Consider the following 15,058-nt stretch of genomic DNA (forward strand, 5'->3'; position numbering starts at 1 on the left):
GCTGGGTATTACTACTGGGACCAGCTGGGTATTACTACTGGGACCAGCTGGGTTTTACTACAGGGACCAGCTGGGTATTACTACAGGGACCAGCTTGGCATTACTACAGGGACCAGCTGGGTATTACTACAGGGACCAGCTGGGTATTACTACTGGGACCAGCTGGGTATTACTACTGGGACCAGCTGGGTATTACTACTGGGACCAGCTGGGTATTTCTACTGGGACCAGCTGGGTATTACTACTGGGACCAGCTGGGTATTACTACTGGGACCAGCTGGGTATTACTACAGGGACCAACTGGGTATTACTACTGGGACCAGCTTGGTATTACTACTGGGACCAGCTGGGTATTACTACTGGGACCAGCTTGGTATTACGACTGGGACCAGCTGGGTATAACTACTGGGACCAGCTGGGTATTACTACAGGGAGCAGCTGGGTTTTACTACTGGGACCAGCTGGGTATTACTACAGGGACCAGCTGGGTATTACTACTGGGACCAGCTTGGTATTACTACTGGGACCAGCTGGGTATTACTACAGGGACCAGCTGGGTATTACTACTGGGACCAGCTTGGTATTACTACTGGGACCAGCTTGGTATTACTACTGGGACCAGCTTGATATTACTACTGGGACCAGCTTGGTATTACTACTGCGACCAGCTGGGTTTTACTACTGGGACCAGCTGGGTATTACTACAGGGACCAGCTTGGTATTACTACAGGGACCAGCTGGGTATTACTACAGGGACCAGCTGGGTATTACTACAGGGACCAGCTGGGTATTACTACAGGGACCAGCTTGGTATTACTACAGGGACCAGCTGGGTATTACTACAGGGACCAGCTGGGTATTACTACTGGGACCAGCTGGGTATTACTACTGGGACCAGCTGGGTATTACTACTGGGACCAGCTGGGTTTTACTACAGGGACCAACTGGGTATTACTACAGGGACCAGCTTGGTATTACTACAGGGACCAGCTGGGTATTACTACAGGGACCAGCTGGGTATTACTACTGGGACCAGCTGGGTATTACTACTGGGACCAGCTGGGTATTTCTACTGGGACCAGCTGGGTATTACTACTGGGACCAGCTGGGTATTACTACTGGGACCAGCTGGGTATTACTACTGGGACCAGCTGGGTATTACTACTGGGACCAGCTGGGTATTACTACTGGGACCAGCTGGGTATTACTACTGGGACCAGCTGGGTATTTCTACTGGGACCAGCTGGGTATTACTACTGGGACCAGCTGGGTATTACTACTGGGACCAGCTGGGTATTACTACAGGGACCAGCTGGGTATTACTACTGGGACCAGCTTGGTATTACTACTGGGACCAGCTGGGTATTACTACTGGGACCAGCTTGGTATTACTACTGGGACCAGCTTGGTATTACTACTGGGACCAGCTGGGTATTACTACTGGGACCAGCTTGGTATTACGACTGGGACCAGCTGGGTATTACTACTGGGACCAGCTGGGTATTACTACAGGGACCAGCTGGGTTTTACTACTGGGACCAGCTGGGTATTACTACTGGGACCAGCTGGGTGTTACTACTGGGACCAGCTGGGTATTACTACTGGGACCAGCTGGGTATTACTGATGTTGTGCTTGTTAATATATATGGCTCGTGGGGAGGGGGAGAGAGAGAGATGCTCAGGACAGATAGGTTATGGTTACCTATGTCCTCTTGTTCCTACAATATAGTAAATTAACATTTTCCTTTTTTTCATGAGAAATTCAATTATCTAAATTCTCAAAAACCTTACTTCAATTTGTCTATTTATTGTATTATTAAAGTAATACATTGTTCTTCTATTAAAGTTATTTGATTAATAGTAACCTAAGTTATTGTGGTGTTGAAAACCAGATGCTCGTCACGTCTCCAACCAACGGAACCTGGTAGTTGTGATACAGAGTGAGTCATCATGTCATCTCAACTGTCAACGTGTGAAACCTACTTCTGCAAAGCGCTGTATGTCTGGGCCGCGCGGTGCTGAATGAAATGGCTTATTGTCGGGTATTAAAGGCTTTCTCCCCTATTTAGGCCAGTTCAATAGAGCTAAGCACACGTATCCTGTATATCACAGTGCGATCCGGATTCTGCAGCTCGTCCCTACACCCCAGATCCATGTACGGGTATTAGATAGGGGTTCCCACCCTGCCCCTCTACCCATCCTCCTGTGAAGTCACTGCGGTCTTGTTCTGGGTCACTCGGGAGGAAATTATTATTTCCCCATCCGTCCGTCCCATGATGGACATCTCTCTCTCTCTGTTAGGGTACATATGATCTCCATTCCAGAGGAATATTATCTCTCTCTGTTAGGGTACATATGATCTCCATTCCAGAGGAATATTATCTCTCTCTGTTAGGGTACATATGATCTCCATTCCAGAGGAATATTATCTCTCTCTGTTAGGGTACAGATGATCTCCATTCCAGATTAGAGAAATTCCACGTAATATTGTAATGGACCTATAACCCAGTATTGATACTTGTTATTGTCATGGACCTATAACCCAGTATTGATACTTGTTATTGTCATGGACCTATAACCCAGTATTGATACTTGTTATTGTCATGGACCTATAACCCAGTATTGATACTTGTTATTGTTATGGACCTATAACCCAGTATTGATACTTGTTATTGTCATGGACCTATAACCCAGTATGGTTAAGTTGTCAACTAATGTAAATTCTATGTGAAATTTACAAGCAATGTCATTGGATTCAAGTTAAAGGTTGGGTGAAAATAAGACGCAATGTAATTACCTTAATGACTTTTTCCACATTGAGTCAACGTCATCACGTAGATTTTGGGGGGTTGAAATGACGTATAAACAACGTGACTGAAATGAATAAAAATAAAATAAACTGTTCTATGACACAAAGGTAAATTATATAAAGAATGATGGTAAAAAGCTTTGGAGCACCTTAAATTAAATTTTGGGCAAAAAGGCAAACTCAGCTCCATCATTCATTGAATCAGATGTTTCATTCATCACAAAACCCACTGATATTGCCAACTATTTTAATATTTTTTTTATTGGCAAGATAAGCAAACTTAGAGATGACATGCCAGCAACAAACGCTGACACTACACATCCAAGTACAACTGATCAAATTCTGAAAGACAAGCATTGTAATTTTTAATTCCGTAAAGTGAGTGTGGATGAGGTGAACAAATAATTGTTGTCTATCAACAATGACAAGCCACCGGGGTCTGACAACTTGGATGGAAAATGACTGAGGATAATAGCAGATGATATTGCCACTCATATTTACCTACTATAAAGTGAAGCGCTCAGGAGGGAAGCATAAGTCATTCTGCTACCTAAGAATAGTAAAGCCCCCTTCACTGGCTCAAATAGCTGACCAATCATCCTGTTACCAACCCTTAAACTTAAAAAAATGGTGTTTGACCAGATACAATGCTATTTTACAGTAAACAATTTAACAACAGACTTTCAGCATGCTTATAGGGAAGGACATTCAACAAGAACAACACTTACACAAATGACTGATGATTGGCTGAGATAAATGTCTCATAAAAAAATTGTGGGAGCTGTTTCGTTAGACTTCAGTGCGGCTTTTGACATTATCGATCATAGTCTGTTGCTAGAAAAACGTATGTGTTATGGCTTTACACTCTGCTATATTGTGGATAAAAAGTTACTAGTCTAACAGAACACAGAGGGAGTTATTTAATGGAAGCCTCTCCAACATAATCCAGGTAGAATCAGGAATTCCCCAGGGCAGCTGTCTAGGCCCATTACTTTTTTCAATCTTTACCAATGACAAGCCAGTGTGTCCAGTGTGTCTATGTATGCGAATGACTCAACACTATACAAATTAACTACTACAGCGAGTGAAATCACTGCAACACTTAACAAAGAGCTGCAGTTAGTTTCAGAATGGATGGCTAGGAATAAGTTGGTCCGAAATATTAAAAAATAAATAAAAACAAATATATTTGGGACAAATCATTCACTAAATCCTAAACCTCAACTAAATCTTTGAGTAAATAATGTAGAAATGTAGCAAGTTGCGGTGACTAAACTGCTTGGAGTAACCCTGGATTGTAAACTGTCATGGTCAAAACATATTGATATAACAGTAGCTAGGATGGGGAGAAGTCTTTCCATAATAAAGCGCTGCTCTACCTTCTTAACAACACTATCTCAAGGCAGGTCCTACAGGCCCTAGTTTCTACCTTCTTAACAACACTATCAACAAGGTAGGTCCTACAGGCCCTAGTTTCTACCTTCTTAACAACACTATCACCAAGGCAGGTCCTACAGGCCCTAGTTGTCGCACCTGGACTACTGTTCAGTCGTGTGGTCAGGTGCCACAAAGAGGGACCTCTGAAAATTACAATTGGCTCAGAACAGGGCAGCACGGCTGGCCCTTGGATGTGCACTGAGAGCTAATATTAATAATATGCATGTCAATCTCTCCTGGCTCAAAATGGTGGAGAGATTGACTTCATCACTACTTGTATTTATGAGAGGTATTGACATGTTGAATACACCGAGCTGTCTGTGTAAACTACTGGCACACAGCTCAGACACCCATACATACCCCACAAGACATGTCACCAGAGGTCTCTTCCCAGTCCCCAAATCCAGAACAGACTATGGGAGGTGCACAGTACTAGATAGAGCCATGACTATATGGAACTCTATTCCACAGTACTACATAGAGCCATGACTATATGGAACTCTATTTCACAGTACTACATAGAGCCATGACTACATGGAACTCTATTCCACAGTACTACATAGAGCCATGACTACATGGAACTCTATTCCACAGTACTACATAGAGCCATGACTACATGGAACTCTATTCCACAGTACTACATAGAGCCATGACTACATGGAACTCTATTCCACAGTACTACATAGAGCCATGACTACATGGAACTCTATTCCACAGTACTACATAGAGCCATGACTACATGGAACTCTATTCCACAGTACTACATAGAGACATGACTACATGGAACTCTATTCCACAGTACTACTTAGAGCCACGACTACATGGAACTCTATTCCACAGTACTACATAGAGCCATGACAACATGGAACTCTATTCCACAGTACTACATAGAGCCATGACTACATGGAACTCTATTCCACAGTACTACATAGAGTCATGACTACATGGAACTCTATTCCACAGTACTACATAGAGCCATGACTACATGGAACTCTATTCCACAGTACTACATAGAGCCATGACTACATGGAACTCTATTCCACAGTACTACATAGAGCCATGACTACATGGAACTCTATTCCACAGTACTACATAGAGCCATGACTACATGGAACTCTATTCCACAGTACTACATAGAGCCAAGACTACATGGACCTCTATTCCACAGTACTACATAGAGCCATGACTACATGAAACTCTATTCCACAGTACTACATAGAGCCATGACTACATGAAACTCTATTCCACAGTACTACATAGAGCCATGACCACATGGAACTCTATTCCACAGTACTACATAGAGACATGACTACATGGAACTCTATTCCACAGTACTACATAGAGCCATGACTACATGGAACTCTATTCCACAGTACTACATAGAGCCATGACTACATGGAACTCTATTCCACAGTACTACATAGAGCCATGACTACATGGAACTCTATTCCACAGTACTACATAGAGACATGACTACATGGAACTCTATTCCACAGTACTACATAGAGCCATGACTACATGGAACTCTATTCCACAGTACTACATAGAGCCATGACTACATGGAACTCTATTCCACAGTACTAGTAACTAGTAATTTAAACAAATTCACCTTATGGAACAGTGAGGACTGTGAAGAGACACACACAGGCACATGATAAAACACGCACTCTACAAACACGTACGCATGTTGTATTGTAGATATGTGGTAGTAGAGTAGTGGTCTGAGGGAACACACTTAATGTATTGTAGAGTAGTGGTCTGAGGGAACACACTTAATGTATTGTAGATATGTGGTAGTAGAGTAGTGGTCTGAGGGAACACACTTAATGTGTTGTAGAGTAGTGGTCTGAGGGAACACACTTAATGTATTGTAGAGTAGTGGTCTGAGGGAACACACTTAATGTATTGTAGAGTAGTGGTCTGAGGGAACACACTTAATGTGTTGTAGGTATGTGGTAGTAGAGTAGTGGTCTTAGGGAACACACTTAATGTATTGTAGATATGTGGTAGTAGAGTAGTGGTCTTAGGGAACACACTTAATGTATTGTAGAGTAGTGGTCTGAGGGAACACACTTAATGTGTTGTAGGTATGTGGTAGTAGAGTAGTGGTCTTAGGGAACACACTTAATGTGTTGTGAAAAGTGTTATGAAATGTTATGTTTTAAATTGTATATAACTTCCTTAATGTTGCTGGACACCATGAAGAGTAGCTGCTGCCTTGGCAGGAACTAATGGGGACCCTTAATAAACACCAGGAAGAGTAGCTGCTGCCTTGGCAGGAACTAATGGGGATCCATAATAAACCCCAGGAAGAGTAGCTGCTGCCTTGGCAGGAACTAATGGGGATCCATAATAAACCCCAGGAAGAGTAGCTGCTGCCTTGGCAGGAACTAATGGGGATCCATAATAAACCCCAGGAAGAGTAGCTGCTGCCTTGGCAGGAACTAATGGGGATCCATAATAAACCCCAGGAAGAGTAGCTGCTGCCTTGGCAGGAACTAATGGGGATCCATAATAAACCCCAGGAAGAGTAGCTGCTGCCTTGGCAGGAACTAATGGGGATCCATAATAAACCCCAGGAAGAGTAGCTGCTGCCAAGTTTCAAATATCCCCCAGGTCTAAAACAGAGCAGAAAGCTTCTCCAACCCAGCATGTGAGGCGGCAGGGTAGCCTAGTGGTTAGAGCGTTGGACTAGTAACCGAAAGGTTGCAAGTTCGAATCCCAGAGCTGACAAGGTACAAATCTGTCGTTCTGTCCCTGAACACGCAGTTAACCCACTGTTTGTAGGCCGTCATTGAAAATAAGAATTTGTTCTTAAATTAACTGACTTGCCTAGTTAAATAAAGGTAAAAAAAATAAAAATCATGGAGGTTATAGACTTCCTACCCATTATAGAGGTTGTAGACTTCCTACCCATTATAGAAGTTGTAGACTTCAGGAAACAGCAGAGGGAACACCCCCCTATCCACATCGATGGAACAGTAGTGGAGAGGGTAGTAAGTTTTAAGTTCCTCGGCATACACATCACAGACAAACTAAATTGGTCCACTCACACAGACAGCATCGTGAAGAAGGCGCAGCAGCGCCTCTTCAACCTCAGGAGGCTGAAGGAATTCGGCTTGTCACCAAAAACACTCACAAACCTCTACAGATGCACAATCGAGAGCATCCTGGCGGGCTGTATCACCGCCTGGTACGGCAACTGCTCCGCCCTCAACCATAAGGCTCTCCAGAGGGTAGTGAGGTCTGCACAACGCATCACCGGGGGCAAACTACCTGCCCTCCAGGACACCTACACCACCCGATGTTACAGGAAGGCCATAAAGATCATCAAGGACAACACCCACCCGAGCCACTGCCTGTTCACCCCGCTATCATCCAGAAGGCGAGGTCAGTACAGGTGCATCAAAGCTGGGACCGAGAGACTGAAAAACAGCTTCTATCTCAAGGCCATCAGACTGTTAAACAGCAACCACTAACATTGAGTGGCTGCTGCCAACACACTGACTCAACTCCAACCACTTCAATAATGGGAATTGATGGGAAAGGATGTAAAATATATCACTAGCCACTTTAAACAATGCTACCTAATATAATGTTTACATACCCTACATTATTCATCTCATATGTATACATATATACTGTAATCTATCATCTACTGCATCCTTATGTAATACATGTATCACTAGCCACTTTAACTATGCCACTTTGTTTACATACTCATCTCATATGTATATACTGTACTCGATACCATCTACTGTATCTTGCCTATGCTGCTCTGCACCATCACTCATTCATATCTTTATGTACATATTCTTTATCCCCTTACACTGTGTATAATATATTAGTTTTGGAATTGTTAGTTAGGTTACTTGTTGGTTATTACTGCATTGTCGGAACTGGAAGCACAAGCATTTCGCTACACTCGCATTAACATCTGCTAACCATGTGTATGTGACAAATAAAATTTGATTTGATTTGACTTCCTACCCATTATAGTAGTTGTAGACTTCCTGCCCATTATAGAAGTTGTAGACCTCCTACCCATTATAGAAGTTGTAGACTTCCTACCCATTATGGAGGTTGTAGACTTCCTACCCATTATGGAGGTTGTAGACTTCCTACCCATTATGGAGGTTGTAGACTTCCTACCCATTATAGTAGTTGTAGACTTCCTACCCATTATAGAAGTTGTAGACTTCCTACCCATTATAGAGGTTGTAGACTTCCTACCCATTATGGAGGTTGTAGACTTCCTACCCATTATGGAGGTTGTAGACTTCCTACCCATTATAGAAGTTGTAGACTTCCTACCCATTATGGAGGTTGTAGACTTCCTACCCATTATGGAGGTTGTAGACTTCCTACCCATTATAGAAGTTGTAGACTTCCTACCCATTATAGTAGTTGTAGACTTCCTACCCATTATGGAGGTTGTAGACTTCCTACCCATTATAGAAGTTGTAGACTTCCTACCCATTATAGAGGTCGTAGACTTCCTACCCATTATAGAAGTTGTAGACTTCCTACCCATTATAGAAGTTGTAGACTTCCTACCCATTATAGAAGTTGTAGACTTCCTACCCATTATAGAAGTTGTAGACTTCCTACCCATTATAGAAGTTGTTGACTTCCTACCCATTATAGAAGTTGTAGACTTCCTACCCATTATAGAAGTTGTAGACTTCCTACCCATTATAGAGGTTGTAGACTTCCTACCCATTATAGAAGTTGTAGACTTCCTACCCATTATAGAAGTTGTAGACTTCCTACCCATTATAGAAGTTCTAGACTTCCTACCCATTATAGAAGTTGTAGACTTCCTACCCATTATAGAAGTTGTAGACTTCCTACCCATTATAGAAGTTGTAGACTTCCTACCCATTATAGAGGTTGTAGACTTCCTACCCATTATAGAAGTTGTAGACTTCCTACCCATTATAGAAGTTGTAGACTTCCTACCCATTATAGAGGTCGTAGACTTCCTACCCATTATGGAGGTTGTAGACGTCCTACCCATTATGGAGGTTGTAGACTTCCTACCCATTATAGAAGTTGTAGACTTCCTACCCATTATGGAAGTTGTAGACTTCCTACCCATTATGGAAGTTGTAGACTTCATCTCCAACTCGGTCTTCTCTGACCTAAATTCACCACTTCATTTGGTGACATCTAGTAGCAGCAGGTTTCTGGTTGAAACACAGAAGGGAAACAGCTATTTATAATCAGGCATTTAATTCTGACTTTATTGTTACAATCATTACTATTTTACTATAGCCTCGTGATCAGTTTGAGTGAGTTTCACCCAGCTGTTCTGGGGCTTTCAGTGAAACTAATCACATAAAAACCAGTATGTATCCCAAATGTACCCTATTCCCTACATAGGGCCCAGGGGTCTCTGGTCAAAAGTTGTGCACTATGTATGGAATAGGGTGCCATTTGGGATGAAGCCATTCCAGGAGGATAGGAGGCATTGGGAGACTTGCTGGTTTGTCACTTTCCCTCACCTTCCAAAACTCACCCTGTATTTCAAGAGCAAGCACGTGTTATTTGAATGGTGTGAGTAGTGCCTTCCTCTCCTCTCCTCTCCTCTCCTCTCCTCTCCTCTCCTCTCCTCTCCTCTCCTCTCCTCTCCTCTCCTCTCCTCTCCTCTCCTCTCCTCTCCTCCAGTCACTTCCCCTGCCTTCCTCTCCTCTCCTCTTCCCTCCTCTCCTCTCCTCTCCTCTCCTCTCCTCTCCTCCTCTCCTCCAGTCACTTCCCCTGCCTTCCTCTCCTCTCCTCTTCCCTCCCCTCCTCTCCTCTCCTCTCCTCCAATCACTTCCCCTGCCTTCCTCTCCTCTTCCCTCCCCTCCCCTCCTCTCCTCTCCCCTCCTCTTCTCTCCTCCAATCCCTCCCCCTGCCTTCCTCTCCTCTCCCCTCCCCTCCCCTTCTCTCCTCCCTCCCCTCCTCTCCTCTTGTCTCCCCTCCCCTCCGGGTAGTTTCATCACAGCATCCCACCACATGATAAAACAGAGGCCTGTAAAGCTAAACAGTTCCAAATATGTCTGCAACTCTACTCATTCACCACCCACCTACCCCCCCCCCCCCCTCCCCCAAGCCAATCAGCCACCCAGCCAGCCAGTCCGTCAACCATCCACCCACACAGCCAGTCAGCGAGGTTATGATTAGATTAAGAAATGTATGGACACACACACACACACGCGTTTGTTTTACTATCCTTGTTGGGACCAATTGATTACGATTTAAATTCCTATTTTCTCCGTCACCTGTTACACGTTTCCGGCAGCCCCTGAAACCCAAACCTGACCTCTACGTCTACAACAGCCTTTTCCCTTGTGGGGACCGGAGAAATGTCCCCACTTGTCTGAGTTTTCCTTGTCTCTCTCTCTCTCCTCTCACACACACATACAGACACAGTGATTTGATTGGCTGTCTAGCCATTCTTTCTCAAACCAATTCCATTTAAAACTCCATCACTTTGAAATAATGATCAGAAACCAGAGTTTCCTTGTGCCTGTTTTGACCTTAAACAAACCGATATGTGATGAACCATCCTCTTTGGTAATTGGACATCTCAGCCACATCTCCTACAGGCTGTTTCAGAGTGATCTACAATCAAAGCTTTGGAAACAACGAACTAAAAACACATCAACTGAACAGTCAAATCAGATACCCGCCCGTCACCGCAACAAATATTTATCTCCTCAATTATTTGTAAACTCCCCGTTCTCTTTCTCTGTGGACTGGAAATAGTCATTGAATGAGTGATTTGTAAATGATAGAGGGCTTTGATGTAGCCAGTAAACCAGTAGTCCGTCCCAAATGGTATCCCATTCAAAAGCACTATATAGGGAATAGGGTGCTGTTTGGGACTCAGGCTAGATCTGCCTGGCATCTGGGAGGGAAGGAAGGAGGAGGAGCCCATTTCCTTTGCTTCCTTTCTTTTAGTGGAGACGGGTCAGGCAGCATTCTTCACATCTACTACTGCAGCCTGAGGGGTTACAGCAGACCCCCCCAGTCTCTCAGACCTCTTATGTCAGTTTCATTTGTTGAGACAAACAGCTAGAAACATGGAGAGAGCAGGGTGAAACTAAAGTAGAGTGGAGTAGCCCCATAGCAGGGTGAAACTAAAGTAGAGTGGAGTAGCCCCATAGCAGGGTGAAACTAAAGTAGAGTGTAGTAGCCCCATAGCAGGGTGAAACTAAAGTACAGTGGAGTAGCCCCATAGCAGGGTGAAACTAAAGTAGAGTGGAGTAGCCCCATAGCAGGGTGAAACTAAAGTACAGTGGAGTAGCCCCATAGCAGGGTGAAACTAAAGTAGAGTGGAGTAGCCCCATAGCAGGGTGAAACTAAAGTACAGTGGAGTAGCCCCATAGCAGGGTGAAACTAAAGTACAGTGGAGTAGCCCCATAGCAGGGTGAAACTAAAGTAGAGTAGCCCCATAGCAGAGTGAAACTAAAGTAGAGTGGAGTAGCCCCATAGCAGGGTGAAACTAAAGTAGAGTGGAGTAGCCTCATAGCAGGGTGAAACTGTAGTAGAGTGGAGTAGCCCCCAGGCCTCATAGCAGGGTGAAACTAAAGTAGAGTGGAGTAGCCCCATAGCAGGGTGAAACTAAAGTAGAGTGGAGTAGCCCCATAGCAGGGTGAAACTAAAGTAGAGTGGAGTAGCCCCATAGCAGGGTGAAACTAAAGTAGAGTGGAGTAGCCCCATAGCAGGGTGAAACTAAAGTAGAGTGGAGTAGCCCCATAGCAGGGTGAAACTAAAGTAGAGTGGAGTAGCCCCATAGCAGGGTGAAACTAAAGTAGAGTGGAGTAGCCCCATAGCAGGGTGAAACTAAAGTAGAGTGGAGTAGCCCCATAGCAGGGTGAAACTAAAGTAGAGTGGAGTAGCCCCATAGCAGGGTGAAACTAAAGTAGAGTGGAGTAGCCCCATAGCAGGGTGAAACTAAAGTAGAGTGGAGTAGCCCCATAGCAAGGTGAAACTAAAGTAGAGTGGAGTAGCCCCATAGCAGGGTGAAACTGTAGTAGAGTGGAGTAGCCCCCAGGCCTCATAGCAGGGTGAAACTAAAGTAGAGTGGAGTAGCTCCCAGGCCCCATAGCAGGGTGAAACTAAGGTAGAGTGGAGTAGCCCCATAGCAGGGTGAAACTAAAGTAGAGTGGAGTAGCCCCCGGCCTCATAGCAGGGTGAAACTAAAGTAGAGTGGAGTAGCCCCATAGCAGGGTGAAACTAAAGTAGAGTGGAGTAGCCCCATAGCAGGGTGAAACTAAAGTAGAGTGGAGTAGCCCCATAGCAGGGTGAAACTAAAGTAGAGTGGAGTAGCCCCATAGCAGGGTGAAACTGTAGTAGAGTGGAGTAGCCCCCAGGCCTCATAGCAGGGTGAAACTAAAGTAGAGTGGAGTAGCCCCCAGGCCCCATAGCAGGGTGAAACTAAGGTAGAGTGGAGTAGCCCCATAGCAGGGTGAAACTAAAGTAGAGTGGAGTAGCCCCCAGGCCTCATAGCAGGGTGAAACTAAAGTAGAGTGGAGTAGCCCCCAGGCCCCATAGCAGGGTGAAACTAAGGTAGAGTGGAGTAACCCCATAGCAGGGTGAAACTAAAGTAGAGTGGAGTAGCCCCCGGCCTCATAGCAGGGTGAAACTAAAGTAGAGTGGAGTAGCCCCCGGCCTCATAGCAGGGTGAAACTAAAGTAGAGTGGAGTAGCCCCCAGGCCTCATAGCAGGGTGAAACTAAAGTAGAGTGGAGTAGCCCCCAGGCCCCATAGCAGGGTGAAACTAAGGTAGAGTGGAGTAGCCCCATAGCAGGGTGAAACTAAAGTAGAGTGGAGTAGCCCCCGGCCTCATAGCAGGGTGAAACTAAAGTAGAGTGGAGTAGCCCGCAGGCCTCATAGCAGGGTGAAACTAAGGTAGAGTGGAGTAGCCCCCAGGCCTCATAGCAGGGTGAAACTAAAGTAGAGTGGAGTAGCCCCCAGGCCTCATAGCAGGGTGAAACTAAAGTAGAGTGGAGTAGCCCCCAGGCCTCATAGCAGGGTGAAACTAAAGTAGAGTGGAGTAGCCCCCAGGCCCCATAGCAGGGTGAAACTAAGGTAGAGTGGAGTAGCCCCAGGCCTCATAGCAGGGTGAAACTAAAGTAGAGTGGAGTAGCCCCCAGGCCTCATAGCAGGGTGAAACTAAAGTAGAGTGGAGTAGCCCCCAGGCCTCATAGCAGGGTGAAACTAAGGTAGAGTGGAGTAGCCCCCAGGCCTCATAGCAGGGTGAAACTAAAGTAGAGTGGAGTAGCCCCCAGGCCCCATAGCAGGGTGAAACTAAGGTAGAGTGGAGTAGCCCCCAGGCCTCATAGCAGGGTGAAACTAAAGTAGAGTGGAGTAGCCCCCAGGCCTCATAGCAGGGTGAAACTAAAGTAGAGTGGAGTAGCCCCCAGGCCTCATAGCAGGGTGAAACTAAGGTAGAGTGGAGTAGCCCCCAGGCCTCATAGCAGGGTGAAACTAAAGTAGAGTGGAGTAGCCCCCAGGCCCCATAGCAGGGTGAAACTAAGGTAGAGTGGAGTAGCCCCATAGCAGGGTGAAACTAAAGTAGAGTGGAGTAGCCCCCGGCCTCATAGCAGGGTGAAACTAAAGTAGAGTGGAGTAGCCCCATAGCAGGGTGAAACTAAAGTAGAGTGGAGTAGCCCCATAGCAGGGTGAAACTAAAGTAGAGTGGAGTAGCCCCCAGGCCTCATAGCAGGCTGAAACTAAAGTAGAGTGGAGTAGCCCCCAGGCCCCATAGCAGGGTGAAACTAAGGTAGAGTGGAGTAGCCCCATAGCAGGGTGAAACTAAAGTAGAGTGGAGTAGCCCCCAGGCCTCATAGCAGGGTGAAACTAAGGTAGAGTGGAGTAGCCCCCAGGCCTCATAGCAGGGTGAAACTAAAGTAGAGTGGAGTAGCCCCCAGGCCCCATAGCAGGGTGAAACTAAGGTAGAGTGGAGTAGCCCCATAGCAGGGTGAAACTAAAGTAGAGTGGAGTAGCCCCCGGCCTCATAGCAGGCTGAAACTAAAGTAGAGTGGAGTAGCCCCCGGCCTCATAGCAGGTTGAAACTAAAGTAGAGTGGAGTAGCCCCCAGGCCTCATAGCAGGGTGAAACTAAAGTAGAGTGGAGTAGCCCCCAGGCCCCATAGCAGGGTGAAGCTAAGGTAGAGTGGAGTAGCCCCATAGCAGGGTGAAACTAAAGTAGAGTGGAGTAGCCCCAAGCCTCATAGCAGGGTGAAACTAAAGTAGAGTGGAGTAGCCCCAAGCCTCATAGCAGGGTGAAACTAAAGTAGAGTGGAGTAGCCCGCAGGCCTCAATGCAGGGTGAAACTAAGGTAGAGTGGAGTAGCCCCCAGGCCTCATAGCAGGGTGAAACTAAAGTAGAGTGGAGTAGCCCCCAGGCCTCATAGCAGGGTGAAACTAAAGTAGAGTGGAGTAGCCCCCAGGCCTCATAGCAGGGTGAAACTAAAGTTGAGTGGAGTAGCCACCAGGCCCCATAACAGGGTGAAACTAAGGTAGAGTGGAGTATCCCCCAGGCCTCATAGCAGGGTGAAACTAAAGTAGAGTGGAGTAGCCCCCAGGCCTCATAGCAGGGTGAAACTAAAGTAGAGTGGAGTAGCCCCCAGGCCTCATAGCAGGGTGAAACTAAAGTAGAGTGGAGTAGCCCGCAGGCCTTATAGCAGGGTGAAACTAAAGTAGAGTGGAGTAGCCCCCAGGCCTCATAGCAGGGTGAAACTAAAGTAGAGTGGAGTAGCCCCCGGCCTCATAGCAGGGTGAAACTAAAGTAGAGTGGAGTAGCCACCAGGTCTCATAGCA

The sequence above is a fragment of the Oncorhynchus masou genome, chromosome 1 (assembly GCF_036934945.1).
Source record: "Oncorhynchus masou masou isolate Uvic2021 chromosome 1, UVic_Omas_1.1, whole genome shotgun sequence".
In the NCBI taxonomy this organism is placed as follows: domain Eukaryota; kingdom Metazoa; phylum Chordata; class Actinopteri; order Salmoniformes; family Salmonidae; genus Oncorhynchus; species Oncorhynchus masou.